Here is a 15,073-nt window from a genome sequence, read left to right on the forward strand (position 1 = left end):
CATTCAGCGTGCCGTTATATCAGACAATATTTTCCTTTTTCTTTTTCATTTATGTAATAAGACTGATCAGAAAATTAATATATCGTTTACAGTGATCATTTTCTATGCGGCAGTATTTTTATTTTCGCTGTTACACAAGCTAATGAAAACCACTTTTACCGTTTGTAGGAAACTGGCATATCGCCACTTATCAATCATGCTGTTCGTTTACCCAATCAGCGAGCGTAAATTAGACACAACTTAAAAGGGGGCTTTGTAATTCTAACAGTCAATATCAAGCTCGTATATATGGAGTTAGGTTTATTCCTTTCGCGAAACATAAAAACTACGATGATTAAAAGACTTGTGGTCGCCCGCAAAATAGCTTTTTTTTTTTAAATGTTGAACTTTACTCATTTTTTTCAAGCTCGGGTTAATTGTCTTTTTATCTCCTGCCATTTATTGGCATTGTTACTTTGAATTTTGTAAAACTAGCTATAAATCGGGTCCTAATTACTCGACTGAACTGCTGACAGAAACAATCCAAATTAATGTATTTCATTTCTATAGCCCGATCGTTATACATTACATCTTTTCAAAGCTGTGCACAGAATAGCCCGACATATCGCGAGCAAGGAAAACACGGGGGCGAGGAATGTTAATTGTAATTAACAATAAAGAGATATAAAAACGGTTTCAGAGAATTATATTTTTGAAATATGAAGCATGTATTTGCATTTTTAAATCAACACACATCACTAATCAAAATTACATCTCATAACAAGGTATAGGTGTCAAATTATGATGTGCAAAAGTATACTTCTAAACATTAACTATCTATAATTTTATTTTTTTTAAAAATGCATGCAAGTAAAACATCAGCTACTACTATACGAAATTGAAATACAAATATACATATTATCTCTACTGAAGTATAATGTTTGCAACATATGGACAACGCAAAAGGTACGTGTATATAAAATATGCCCAGTTTTGGAAAGCAATACTCCGTCCAGCTTTACTGTTGTTATGTCTAACACGGGCCATACAATTTGGCACAGCATTTAAGCAAGGTGTTCGTGCTGATTTGGTGGTTTCCATACCTCTCCCATAACTTGATAAGGCGACCCTGAACTTTTGTTGTCTGTTTCTTTTGATGCCGTCTTATCTTTCCCTCTTGCAATAGACGAACTACAGATCCAATTTCTCTGTCTTCCTTTTAAAGTAAAGTTATGAGGAGATAGAAAGGCAAATTTCCCTTTCTTGCTCTCCTGTTCATACGATTATGCCACCCTTCCACATCATTATTGGTTCGGATGCTTCTGTCATAAACTGACCAGGAGTCAACAGTCCATATGTCATTGTGAATCCAGGTGTCTTCCACATATCGTAGGAATGACTGCACATTCACTGCCTCTGGATCAATTCTTCGTTGTAATTCTGCAAATGACAAAACTATATCCAGCACTAGATATTAATTTCCTTTTTCCTCGAGTGGATCCTGTGGCTACTACCTCAAAGGTTATACGATCCTCAGAATCCACTGGCACTTCTCCATAAACAGTTTCATTCCTAACTGACCTAAAGAAAGGAGAAAAATCGTGATTATCAAAAAACAAATATTTTACATGAACAAAAAATATGCATCAGTAAAATAACACATGTTTACAAGATACCTAACAAGACTGAGTAAAAGAGGATCATTCTTTGATTAGAAGATAGGCTCTATAATGATTTATGTACATCAATATTACTGAAATAAATTGTTGCGATTTTCTGTGCTTTCTTGTCCGCTTCGATTTTTAACTTACGCTTCTTCTTCTTCTGGTGTCAAAGATCTGTGTGGGCGCTCAACGTCAAATGAAGAGATATCGGCTGCAAGTGTTGATGCAGCATCATTGTTGACCATAAACTCGTTCACTTATTGACTTCTATCCAGCCTGTAATTAGAAATATGTTTGAACTTGTCAGAAAATGTTGAAAACATACAAGCAAATATATAGAAAACCAAGTTTAACTATACCGAATATGGTATTTACACATAAAGACGTATGCAAGCACCCGTACGATTCTAATAAATAAAATTAATGTGGGGCGAAATGTCCTGGGCCGAAACGTCCATGTACCATGTGGGGCGAAATGTCCATTGAAGTGGGGCGAAATGTCCACTGAAGTGGGGCGAAATGTCTTGGGCCGAAACGTCCATGGGGCTAAACGTCCAGGTACCATTGGAAGTTATCGTTTTTAAATTATCACATTTATTAAATTGTTATTGATTGAATTTCATCTTCGTGTTCTCTATAATTTAACCGTCGGCATTGCTGACTGGGGGCTCAGAGCTGTAAATCTACATCATCACTAATTTAACTTTCTAACCTAACGAGCCAGGGTGGAACTTTCAATTTAATTTAATTAAATTATATTGGGAGAACCCCACCCCAATACGACAGAACGTCACAATATCTAACAAGAGAAATTAAAACGGACAAACGTGAACGAAAAGAAACAGAAGATTCGGATGCTGAATACTCATGCATATACAATCAAATCTTGGAAATATAAACTTAAAATGAGAAATATATCCTACTAAGTGGTCGACAAAATCTGTTTTCACAGAGAGCATTGCTCGAAACACGACAATGTTGGAGTGTTTGTGGAAGTGATGCCTATGATGTCCATGTCCGGTGAAAATATAATGCGAAAAGGGTCGTTCTGAATTTGATGAAGCATGGCAAACACAGCCTGACGCCAGAAAACATTAACCAGGGATATCTGAAATAAAGTCCCATCATCAGCGACTAAAAGGATGAAATTCAAGAGGTTGTGAATAAAAGCAGCCTAACCTTATTATCGCATGATAAAATACGAATATTATGAAGAATACGAAGCAAATGTTTTTGACACAGCACTTGATCACATTGGCTATTTATATCCAGGATACAAATTTGATTATGCTGCAACGGATATACCAATCAGACATTTTATTTTCGCGCCAGATGTAGGTATAAGTGTGACAAAAAGCTTTCTCAGTCACAACTATGACCTGGTGAAACATAAATGTTTTCTTGAGAAGAATGCAAGAAATTTTAAACTTATAAAATACATGATAGGCGTTAAAATGATGTATGTTTTGCAAAAAACAATTTGAGCTTATTACCGATATGTTATTATCACCTTAAGCATACGCATGATGCTAATGATCGACAGGCTGTAATTCACCATCTTGAGATGAGGCATGGCAGCAGCTAACATAAATAAATAAATTCAAAATAATGAAAAGGCGTTAACACTATGACTTTGTCACACGATATAAAGGAACGTGCCCGTGTATTACCTTAATATCAGTGACAAACTGGATATATCCTAAAATCAACAACAACCAGACGATGATGATGAAGATAAATTTATCTAAACATACTACATTTTTAAGTATTCTGGAGCTCGTAGAAAGCCTCTTCCCCTGACATATTGTATTATATTAGGACATGCACATTACATGACTTAATGCTAACTCAGGTTTCGTTCTAAACGTACATGCCGGTCACTTTTATCAGGTCTAGCGTGCATACTGACAGACTAAAACAACTGGACCTGTTCCAGAATCGTATATAGAGTGTTATCGCAGAGTAGGTCAGCATTTTAATTTGTGGCTTTATCAAGAAAGGGTAAACAAGATTATTGCGGATTATTTGTAAGATTAACCTTTTTCAGAACAGGCGATACAGTGTGCGGACGAATAAATAATTGGCTAGCGTTATTGTATGAGATGAGATGGATACCATAAAGCTCGATCACATTTACAGCCATCTCGTCAAAGAACAGCGTGAAGAACGTTTCGCCTATTAGTAGTTATCACAAACGGGATTACTGTGTGAAATGATCCTATCTATATTACAAGCGCTGTTTGTTTATGCATGTGTTGCTGGCATTAATTACATTGTGTTCATTTTTGGAATAGCAGCACAAGCCGCGTTCAGGAAATTAGGCTGGAATTAAAAAAAAGGGCTATGTGCAAATACCCTTATATATGGCATAACGTGATGAAGACCTGCTTCTGTCAACACGCCATCATGAATCTGTCAATATTAAACTAAGCCTGATTCAAACTGGTTTTGTGGGGTAAATGCTCAATATATTAAAACTTAAAACACCCGTTCTTGATAATAAGATTAAATGATCGTGGTTGGATATTTATCGATGTGAAAATTTTACTACTTCACTCACAAAATAAATAAAGTCCGATGACTTAATGTTAACTTTGTGTGTGATTAGGTACCAACTAATACAGTTTCAAACACACGTGACTAATATTGTATCGATTACTTCATATCTGGTCGAACGTTTAGGTTCAGCTCATCAACAGTGGGAAACTGCAGCCAGCAATGTACAAGATATAAGTAACGCAGTGCATGTGAGAAAATGGAAAATATGTTTAGTCCCTTACTATATTCTTTATGATATTTGAAGCAAATGCATTTACTCTGCCAAAACTAAAGGTTATTGCACCGTGTAACGCAATCACATTTGCATTCTACAGTTTACTTGAATGAAATATGCACCCATTTTAATCAACCTACGCTATCCTTCCAGAGTAAGTGGCAGTAATTCCCAAAACGGAAAGGAAATTAGTATTTAAAACCAATTATGTTAGAGAAGCATTTTAGTCTTACCGCTGCCCCCATTATGTATTTGTTTTGTATGTGTGTGTATACATAAGTATTAGCCGGTATTTCCAGTAATACAGATAATAACTTTAATAATGAAGATGACTTTGTGTGTTTGATTGACTAGTTTGTTTTTCGTAATATGAAGAATCAGAAATGTTTTTTTTTATACAGTAGTACATTCGATATCTTTACACAAAAATAACTGACCGCAATGCATTACTAAAAACATCTTGGATGTAAATAGAATAATTTTCCAGGAAAACAGTGCTCAATGATACAATCAAAAACAGTCGGCGCTTGATCCATCGAAGAAATTTAGAATAATATAGCCAATACAAATATATCAGTTTTTATATAACTATAAACTGAAAATAGGATATAAACTTCTTCCTCATTCACATCGATGTGTACAATGCATTACATAAACATAACATGTCGCCCATAACGTTTAAGCACGACATTAGATGTTTTCTGTTGTATTTGATGCCGTCGTCATTTTGCGTTGATAATCAGCAAAGACTAATACACCTCATGAAATGTAAAACTGTTTTATGTAGTACATAGATCGTTGATAAAAAAAAATCATTAAAAGTTGACGGAGTCAAAAAGTGAATATATTCCTTCGTAGGACCACAAAATGTTCTGAATTCAGAAATCTTTAATTGGACATCCTCTATTAGACATCCTCTATTGGACATCCTCTGTTGGTGGAAAGATAACTATGGTCTAGGGTGCCATCATTCAAATTCAAAATAAAATATTTTATATACTATTTGTTATTTTTTAATTCATAGACAGTCTATTACAGTTTTGATATATGGCTCTCTTGATTGTATTAGCTGTAGCCATGTTCGCGGGGAATACAGTGATAAGCCATTTGAAATACTCTCATGGTAACACATCAAACAGCTTCTTTCTTGGACACTTCTTCTTGATATCATTAGTCGCATCAGAAATGCAAACCTGTCCGATCCACTACCCTTGTCTAATTTAAATCCGAGGTCAATGTGTAGACGTGGCTGTCTTCCAGACATCAGAAATAAAGGCGTTTGGCATTTAGACCCATGGCGCTTACAATCATATGCATGAACCAATGGTGGTAAAAAACTTTTCCAATCCATTTTCTGATCTGGGTTGAGAGTTTCCAACATATCTAGCAGTGTCATATTCCATCGCTCGCACATACCATTGCCAATTGGATGATAGGGTGTCGTGTGCGACTTATTTATTCCAGTAATTAGACATTATTCTTTGATGAGTTTACATTCAAAATTTGCACCCTGGTCTGAATGTAAGCGATGGGGCATACCCTCTTGCACTAAAAACTATTACACATAGTCTCACCTGTAGTCCTGGATGTCAGGTGTCCTGTCAAAACGGGCTGGGCATACCTGGTGAAATAATCTGTAATGACCAGTATATTTTGGTAGTCTCCTTTGGACATATCAAGAGCCATACAAATTATTCAAATAAGTTCCGTTAGGTGTTTGATGATTATATTAACGAGTGGTGCTCGAACATCCGTAGCCGATTTTCTAAGCATGCAACGACAGCATTTTTCAAGAGATATAAAATCTATTCAAATAAGTTCCAATGGCTGTGAGGTCACTATATAGACGATTGTCTAAGCATGCAACAACGGTATTTTTGATCCATATTTCCACATATTTTGCCATGCGCGGCTAGTATAATATATCCTTCGAAAGAGAAAGTGTCCTGTATTGGCCTTATTGACTGCAATCATCATGCAAGTAGCGCATAGCCTCCTCACCATCAAACTTGCAAGTAACAGCTGTAGTTGATCATGATCTTCAGCATTTGTCCTCCTGTAATACACACCTCTTTGCAGGTATAAATTGTCAAAAATAACAAAACTGCTAAATGGTCTCTTCCAGTAAGTAGGATCTGTCGATTAGGCTTTCTTTTGTCTTGGACATGCTTTACACATCCCGTTATAACAGGATCCTTGGATTAAGCTACTCTCCAATCTCGATCTATCATTGTCATGCAATTCCAGAGACAGTGTGAATGTCATCAACACCATATGCATACAAAATCTTTCAACAAAGAGTTGGGCACTATCTAAATTACAGTGAGCGGGTAAGGTGTCTTTGGCAATATTCTTCATAACCTTGGTGCTGCAACTGCTTTATACGCATGGCGACCGAGATAGACCATCTGCGTCGGGTTTCCTCGATATGGATCTTTTAATGATTTCAAAGTGGTAAGCAGCTATAGCAGCTAACGATCGATGCCCAGTACCATCAAGTTTAGCTGATGTAAGAATATTGTTGAGCGGATTGATGTCAGTGTACACAGTAAGGTACTGTCCATAAATGTAATCATTGAATGACTCAGTGATTGACAATTTTAATGATAGGAATTCTAGTGGATAATTTTGTTTCACCCACTGCTGGCAAAGCTGATTACTCGCATGATGATATCTTGAATCTTATACAAAAACGCACCAAGGCTTTTTTGACTGGCATATGTGTGCAGCTCGAAATGTTACACAATGACAACGTAGCCTACAAGATTGTGAAGATAGAGCATCCGTCAGCTCTTCAAATGCTTCCTCCTGTTTCGATCCCCACTTCCGTGAATTTATGTTAAATATTCTTCTGACGCTTACGCGGTTTATTCCGAGGGCAGTTTGCACCGTTTCCCTGAGCAAGCAATGATATAATCGCCATACATTTTGTTTGAAACTAGAGTATAAACATGGGAAAATACGTTCTCAGGTGTCGAACTAGAACAGATTGTACTGATTAAAACACAGTGTACCAGCAACGGAAGATTGGTAATGAAAAGTACCTGCGCGACCTGCGGTAGAAACAAAGGTACGTTGCTGAAGAAGTAAATTATTATGGAGCAATAACAATAAATCGGTTATATGCAATTGTTACTGGGACTGTAATTAAGTGTTATGCAAAGAATATGATAAAGTGTTTACCTATTTCCAGAAGTGTAATCGCATGACAGCCATTGGATTAAGGCATCCTAGGATTATTGGCACCCTACCATCCCCAATAGCAGCAACAGGGACAACACCAAATAAGATTTGGACTGACAAAGGAGCAGAATTCTTCAATAAGCAGTTGGAGCAGTTTTTGAAACAAAAAATATTTTAAAATATGTTACAGGCAATGAGGGGAAGAGTGTTGTTGTAGAGCGATTCAGTGGCGATCTGTAAACAAAAAATCTACAAGAGCTTCACAGCTAAAATACAAATCGATATGTTGACGATCTGCTGCGGATCGTATTAGAATAGAATAATACTAAGCATAAATCAATAAACACGACACCTACTAAGGCAGTTATAAACAGAGTTCTAATAAATGAAAATATGTAACGCAGGCTTAAGTTTAAGAAGAACAAAATCGTTAGAATATCGCTGACAAAAACATTACATATTTCACTAGTTACCGGAAGCGGCGGCCATTTTAGACCTAATATCAGCAAATTGTAGTATATGTATTACCGGAATCGAAAATGAAAATACAGGAAATGAAGCTCTCATATCAGAATGACGCATACCAAGCATGTTACTAAATCTAGACAAAAGCATAACTGTACAGCAGTTCAGGATTATCTTTATAGCTAAAAATTAAAGGTAAGTAAGGCCATTTTCCAGCGACGTTCCAATTGTGAATTAACCTTTAATGTATTAATGTCAAATGATTTGAGTTGACTCCTCGCAATACTTTGATGATCACGTTTTCATTCTCCTGTCATGTTGCAAACCAAACATTGTAGGTGAACTAATTCTTAACCCGGACATTAGTTATACTGTTATTATAGAGATGGTAGATTAAATATTGTATAAATGAGATATAATACATCTCGTCAACAGATGTACTTGACGGTTGCGATTAAATCAGCATTCGTTTTCTTTAAAGGCTAATTTGTTGATATTTTTTTAATGATATTCCCATTTGTATCTATCAAGTGATGCAAATCTAATTTAGAGAAGGATGTACTGTGAATGTAGTCAGTCAATTATATATGAATATTGTATGCACTACTGGATTGAATTCATATAATACATTCAAACAACTGTTGCCAAGTACCTCCTTTATGCACGCTACCATGAATTTGAAAATGGTCATACCCTTCAATAGTATCATATTTGATTAACATATTTTGTTTTCATGGTTGCTTTGAAAGTACCGTCTTTCATTCATACATGCATGGCAAACTAATGATTGGCATGCATTAATTTTGCTAAATAGGAATCACATGACATTAGTTGACATCAATCTTTAAAACATATGTATAGGATCGTGTAGATTACATTTTAATTTATACTCAGACACTCTGACATTGTCTTCCTACCGTGAGAAGTTTCAAAGGCCCATGGTGAGAAAGAAACATTCACACATGGAATTTTATTATTTACAAATTATTAATAACATTGCCTGATCACCTATGTCATTTCTCGTGGACAGCATGTCACAGTCAGATTTTATGACTAGCCTTTATATCGCTTGGTATAAAGCTAATGAACATTGCACAACGTATTATAAGTTCAACACTATTCCGTACTTCTGAGGTTTCGTAACTGTTACAAGATCACATTAGACAGGCATGACTAACTAATTGGTTTAAAATCAAACAATCCATAGCACAAAATGCGCCAAACTGCCGACCAAGTCCGGCAAGATATATATCTTGAGGCATAGGCACGACTATAGACAATATTATACAACTTTGCAAATTTATAGGGCCTATATCATGAGGACAGTTTATTAGCTTAAAGGTGAGTGATGGTGTACACAATATTTGATCTGCTCACGTTTTTGTTATCTCCATGTTTGTAATTCTGAACAGGTTATCGAACTTGATATTTTGACCTATAATATCACTATGAGATGCTTCATCCGGAATATTTGAGAATGCTTGTAAAGTGATCTGAATTACGAAAGTGTGTGTATTATTTGGATTTTTAACATTGCTTTAAAAATATTTCAGTCATATCGCTACGATGTCTTCAGAGTGACAGATGTTAGTGATGTCTAGGCAATGTTTGTGACTCTTGTATAGACTAAATATAAAATAAGAGAGAAAGAAAATCTGATCATGTCTTGATAATGTGTCAAATGTTTATGATAAATGTGTATATATATGTGTGTGTGTGTGTGTGTGTGTTTCTAGGGTTTTTAACAATTTTCCAATCATACCGCAATGATGTATGCAGTGTAGCAGTTTGTAGTGATGTCTAGCACTGGGAATCATGTCGCTTACATGTTGCATCCAGTTAAACCCAGTCACATAAAATAAACCGGCACATTAACCATATTATAAATCTATTTCCTTTATCACATGGGACAAAGTTCAAGGCATATTTTTCTTGAAGCAAATGAACCATCAAGCACTTGACTTACTGCACTCCATATGACCATCACCCTTAAAACTCTCCAATGAAATGACAATACTAATATGTTGTTAATGCTATTCTGTTTATACACACAAGTAGCAAACTAACCAATCAGTAAGTTACTTACGACTTGTCATACAATAGACAAACCCAGCATGAACAATAATTAGGGTAGCTTTATTGCTCAGAGTGAACAAAACTCGAGCAGATATTCTTGGTTTAAGGTTGCCGGAATAGCTAAACATGTGTAAAAAGAGAATAACAAAAAATATGCAACTGATGACTTTATTTACCTCATCAGTGAACATTAATTACATGCATCTATAAAAATAAAATATATGAGCCTGTTACACACTTCCCACCACACATTCAAATGATAATCGTCATGTGTTAGGGCTATCCACCATGATGGAAATTATGGCGTTGAGAATTATATCAAGCATACTGTTATAATCTTAATTTGTACGCAGTGACTAGAGGATTTAGACTTTGGTTAGCCAGTCTGGCTCATTAATGGCTTGGAACATCTATAAATCTCCATAATCTCCATATGTCATCCATGGAGATGATTTTGTCACTCGACTAGAACGTAGTGGTGCTGGAACAGACAAGGAACTCTTCTCTATTCTGATAACTGATAAGATACTACTACGTTATATGTTACGGTGGCTCTCAACCCTGGTGTGACATGGTACTGCAGAGTCATTATCAATGCTGATCACAGTGTCTTCTGGAATCATAGCCCCAGACTGTTCAGCAGTATGACAACTCTGCTCATTATCAACAACTGCACTAGCTGAAACCAACTCTCATCCAACGCTGAGATTACTGTCATCTTGGTTTGAAGACGTTTCCTCATCCACTATAACACTCTTACTGGAGAGCCTGTAATTTAATTTTTGCCTGCTAAATCATGTTCAACACTGTTCATGACAGACAATTCTACGGTATCTATCGTTTTGGAACAACCATATACACCAATCTTTTAATTATCACTTGGAATATAAAGCGATATAGAGTTCTTTTCATTCTGGTTTGAATATATTTCCTTTAAATTATTCTTGGGTGAATTTCTAGTCTTGGATGTTGCAGATTTGAAAGCTTGTTTCTCTTGCTTACGATTATTATGCTGCGACTGAATTGACATCGAGCCAATAGGGAGCAGCAAATTTCTATGAAGAGTGCGTTTGGGTCCTTTGCCGTCTTCCGATCGTACAACGTATACTGGTATATGGGTAGATTTCACAATGTAAACATTAGTCTCCCAGCGATGAGCAGGTTTGTATTTTCCATCAAATGAAGCAATCTTGACAAGAACCATATCCTCAGGCTGAAGCTTTGCTCATCTTGCTTTCTTTGCATATGCACTCTTATGTGTTTCTTGGCCAGTATGTATGATTCATCCAATCGGTTACAAAGAGATTTAATATAAATGGACAACTTGTCTGATCCACTACCCTTGTCTAATTTAAATCCTTCTTCAATATGTAGACGTGGCTCTCTTCCAAACATCAGAAAGAATGGCATCTGGCATGTGGATTCATGGCGCTTGCAATCATATGCATGAACCAATGGTCGTAAATAGCTTTTCCAATCACTTTTCTGATCTGGGTTGAGAGTTCCCAACATATCTAGCTGTGTCATATTCCATCTCTCACACATAACATTGCCCTTTGGATGATAGGGTATCGTGTGAGACTTCTTTGTCCAGTAATTGGATATAATTCCTTGATGAACTTACTTTCAAAATGTGCACCTAGGTCTGAATGTAAATGAAGGGGCATACCACATTACACTATAAAACTATTAAACAGAGCCTCATATGTAGTTCTGAATGTCTGGTTTCTTGTCGAAATGGGCTGGGCATACCTGCTAAATTGATCTGTAATGATCAGTATATTTTGATAGCTTCCTTTGGACATATCAAGAGGCATAGAATCTATTCAAATAAGTTCTGTTAGCTGTTTGGTCACTATATTAACGAGTGGTGCTCGAACATCCGTATACGATTTTCTAAGCACGCAACGATAGCATTTTTCAATCCATATTTCCACATCTTTTACCACGCGCGGCCAATATAACATATCCCTCAGGTGAGAAGGTGTCCTGTATCGGCCTTATTGACTGCAATCATCATGCAAATAGTGCATAGCCTCATCACGATCAAACTTGCAAGTAACAGCTGTAGTTGATCCTGATCTTCAGCCCTTGTCCTCTTGTAATACACACCTCATTGCAGGCATAAATTGTCAAAGGTACACAATAATGCTAAATGATCACTTCCAGTAAGTAGGGTATGTCGATAAGGCTTCCCTTTGTCTCGGACATGCTTTACAAATCACTTTATAGAAGGATCCTTGGATTAAGCAACTCTCCAATCTCCATCTGTCATTGTCAGACAATTCCAGAAAGAGTCAATGTCATCAACACCATCTGTAGACAGACAAACCTTTTCAACACATTGTTGAACACTATTTAAATTACAGAGAGCGGGTAAGGTTTTCTTGATAATAATCTTCATAACATTGGTGCTAATCCTTCTTTATACACATGAAGACCGGGATAGAACATCTGCTTCGGGTTTCTTCGATAAAGCTCTGTTAATGATGTCAAAGTGGTAAGCAGCTATAGCAGCTACCCATCGATGCCCAGTGCCATCAAGTTTAGCTGATGTAAGAATATACTTGAGCGGATTGTTGTCAGTGTACATAGTAAAGTACTGATTGACAATTTTAATGCTAGGATTTCTAGTGGATAAATTTGCTCATTAATTTCCACCCATTGCTGGCAAAGCTGATTACTCGCTTGATGATATCTTGTATCTGATACAAAACCGCTCCAAGGCGGTGTCGCCTGGCATCTGTGTGCAGCTCGAAATGTTGCCCAATGTCACCGTAGCCTACATTCGGTTGTGAAGATAGAGCATCCGTCAGCTCTTCAAATGCTTCCTCCTGTTTCCATCCCCACTTCCGTGAATTTTTGTTAAACATTCTTCTGACGCTTACGCGGTTTATTCCGGGGGCAGCTTTCACCGTTTCCCTGAGCAAGCAATGATATAATCGCCATACATTTTGTTTGAAACTAGAGTATAAACATGGGAAAATACGTTCTCAGGTGTCGAACTAGAACAGATTGTACTGATTAAAACACAGTGTACCAGCAACGGAAGATTGGTAATGAAAAGTACCTGCGCGACCTGCGGTAGAAACAAAGGTACGTTGCTGAAGAAGTAAATTATTATGGAGCAATAACAATAAATCGGTTATATGCAATTGTTACTGCGACTGTAATTAAGAGTTATGGAAAGAATATGATAAAGTGGTTACATATTGCCAGAAGTGTAATCGCATGACAGCCATTGGATTAAGGCATCCTAGGATTATTGGCACCCTACCATCCCCAATAGCAGCAACAGGGACAACACCAAATAAGATTTGGACTGACAAAGGAGCAGAATTCTTCATTAAGCAGTTGGAGCAGTTTTTGAAACAAGAAATATTCTAAAATATGTTACAGGCAATGAGGGGAAGAGTGTTGTTGTAGAGCGATTCAGTGGCGATCTGTAAACAAAAAATCTACAAGAGCTTCACAGCTAAAATACAAATCGATATGTTGATGATCTGCTGCGGATCGTATTAGAATAGAATAATACTAAGCATAAATCAATAAACACGACACCTACTAAGGCAGTTATAAACAGAGTTATAACAAATGAAAATATGTAACGCAGGCTTAAGTTTAAGAAGAACAAAAACGTTAGAATATCGCTGACAAAAACATTCCATATTTCACTACTTACCGGAAGCGGCGGCCATTTTAGACCTAATATCAGCAAATTGTAGTATATGTATTACCGGAATCGAAAATGAAAATACAGGAAATGAAGCTCTCATATCAGAATGACGCATACCAAGCATGTTACTAAATCTAGACAAAAACATGACTGTACAGCAGTTCAGGATTATCTTTATAGCTAAAAATTAAAGGTAAGTAAGGCCATTTTCTAGCGACATTCCAATTGTGAATTAACCTTTAATGTATTAATGTCAAATGATTTGAGTTGACTCCTCGCAATACTTTGATGATCACGTTTTCATTCTCCTGTCATGTTGCAAACCAAACATTGTAGGTGAACTAATTCTTAACCCGGACATTAGTTATACTGTTATTATAGAGATGGTAGATTAAATATTGTATAAATGAGATATAATACATCTCGTCAACAGATGTACTTGACGGTTGCGATTAAATCAGCATTCGTTTTCTTTAAAAGGCTAATTTGTTGATATTTTTTTAATGATATTCCCATTTGTATGTATCAAGTGATGCAAATTTAATTTAGAGAAGGATGTACTGTGAATGTAGTCAGTCAATTATATATGAATATTGTATGCACTACTGGATTGAATTCATATAATACATTCAAAACAACTGTTGCCAAGTACCTCCTTTATGCACGCTACCATGAATTTGAAAATGGTCATACCCTTCAATATTATCATATTTGATTAACATATTTTGTTTTCATGGTTGCTTTGAAAGTACCGTCGTTTCATTCATACATGCATGGCAAACTAATGATTGGCATGCATTAATTTTGCTAAATAGGAATCACATGACATTAGTTGACATCAATCTTTAAAACATATGTATAGGATCGTGTAGATTACATTTTAATTTATACTCAGACACTCTGACATTGTCTTCCTACCGTGAGAAGTTTCAAAGGCCCATGGTGAGAAAGAAACATTCACACATGGAATTTTATTATTTACAAATTATTAATGACATTGCCTCTTCACCTATGTCATTTCTCGTGGACAGCATGTCACAGTCAGATTTTATGACTAGCCTTTATATCGCTTGGTATAAAGCTAATGACCATTACACAACGTATTATAAGTTCAACACTATTCCGTACTTCTGAGGTTTCGTAACTGTTACAAAATCACATTAGACAGGCATGACTAACTAATTGGTTTAAAATCAAACAATCCACAGCACAAAATGCGCCAAACTGCCGACCAAGTCCGGCAAGATATATATCTTG

General features: G+C 36.3%; 1 long non-coding RNA gene across 2 annotated transcripts; it reads right to left on the minus strand.

Annotated features, from left to right (window-relative positions):
• Nucleotides 1-669: 669 nt before the first annotated feature.
• On the minus strand, nucleotides 670-8,216 carry LOC149791966 (uncharacterized). Of its 2 annotated transcripts, none has more exons than XR_016423460.1 (3): nucleotides 8,073-8,216; nucleotides 1,791-1,919; nucleotides 670-1,560 (listed from the first exon to the last, which is right to left on the minus strand). It is a non-coding gene; the product is annotated as an uncharacterized LOC149791966 (long non-coding RNA). The 2 variants fall into 2 exon arrangements; XR_016423459.1 differs by lacking the exon at nucleotides 8,073-8,216 and adding an exon at nucleotides 7,600-7,841.
• Between the last annotated feature and the right edge of the window lie 6,857 nt (nucleotides 8,217-15,073).

This window comes from Sinohyriopsis cumingii, chromosome 9 (genome assembly GCF_028554795.1).
Source record: "Sinohyriopsis cumingii isolate HCF-2022 chromosome 9, ASM2855479v2, whole genome shotgun sequence".
Lineage (NCBI taxonomy): Eukaryota > Metazoa > Mollusca > Bivalvia > Unionida > Unionidae > Sinohyriopsis > Sinohyriopsis cumingii.